Below are 1,534 nucleotides of genomic sequence, written 5' to 3'. Positions count from 1 at the left end.
TTTTTTTTTTTTTTTTTTTTTTTTTTTAGGATTTACTCTGACAGGGATCTTATTTGATCCTTACAGCCACACGCATGAAAGCCAGTCAATTAATTATTGCATTACCCAGAATTATCACTTGAGGCAGCATTGTGCAAGGGTTACTCAAGCGACACCTTTGATTGGAAGACTACTTAAAGCCCTATCAGAGCTGGAGATATAGCTCAGTGCTAAGGGAATTTGTGCTCAGGACATTGACCTAGCATGGGAAGTGAAGGAAGGTTTTCCTGTGGAAGAGACCTTGAACGGTAAGTAGTATGGGAAAGAATTATATAAGGTAGGGAGAGGTGTTCCAAGAAAAAGGAATGCAGTTGGCATGTGCTAAGGTCCTGCAATGGCGGAGAGCTTAGCGAAGAAGGAAGGAATGAAGGACGATGAGTGGGAAAGTGGGATGTGCAGGAGAGGGGGCTCAGAGCCCGCGCCCAGCTCCCACTAACAGTCATGGAGAGGTTACTGCGTGCCACACACTTTCCTGTAACTTCTTCCATTTCAAGGCTGGTGGTAGCTGTCCCATTTTGCAAAGCCACAGAAATGGCTACCCCCAGCCCTCTTCCGGCCACCTCTCCTTCCCAGAATGCCATTTTCTCCTGCCACTATGTCCTACTTCTCCTTCAGCACATGGGCCTACCTTCTCTTCAAGGTGCGTGTCTTTCCTGTGTGTGTCCCTCTGTGTGTGTATGTGTGTGTTACTTGGGATTGAACCCAGGGCCTTCACTCTGAGCTACATCCCCAGCCTTTTTTAATTTTAATTTTCTTCATTTTGACACATGGTCTCACTAAGTTACTTATCCTGCCTCAGCCTCCCACAGCTCCTGGGGTTATTTGCCTATGTTCTGGCCTGACAACTGGACCGTATCTCCGGGAGTCAGAGTTTCCACTGAAACCTCCATGTCCCCGGAGATGACTGCTAGGGGATGCTCCGTTCCATTTGGTTCCTGTCGGGAAAGAGGAACAATGACAGGACGATATGGCCTATTTCAGTCCTGGCCCCAGTTGTTGACCCCTCCCTGAGTCCATGCCTTTGTCCATGAGGCTTTACAGGTTCCACTTCCTGGCCCCCAAGTCTAGATTTCACCTTGTGGGTTGCTGTGTCAACACAGTGCGGCGAAACAGTAATGTGCCAGGTCCGAGCGATATATTTTGTATGTTTGTCAACTTGTCTTTCTCCTATTTCTCTACTCTCTGTAGTCTCGTTTCTAAGAAAATGTGAATCATACTTTAAACATTTTTGTGGCTCAAGTGCATTTTTTAATCTATCTTTCCATTATCTGAAAAATACCCATAAAGTTATCCATTACCTAATGATGGGCTTTAGATTGTTTGAAGATTTTCACTGATGCAGAAGAAAAAAGGAAAATAGAATATGAACGAGTCTTTCTCATGAGTCCCTACTAGCAAGTCATGGGATACACACATCTTCAAATTTACCAAAATATTGCTAAATTGCTTTCCAAAGGTTTTGGACCAATCTACTCTCCCACCAGGAGTCTGCGAT

The sequence above is a fragment of the Fukomys damarensis genome, unplaced genomic scaffold, assembly GCF_012274545.1.
Source record: "Fukomys damarensis isolate Sample0158 unplaced genomic scaffold, DMR_v1.0_HiC HiC_scaffold_28, whole genome shotgun sequence".
Classification (NCBI taxonomy): domain Eukaryota; kingdom Metazoa; phylum Chordata; class Mammalia; order Rodentia; family Bathyergidae; genus Fukomys; species Fukomys damarensis.
Note: the sequence above shows the minus strand (reverse complement) of the source record.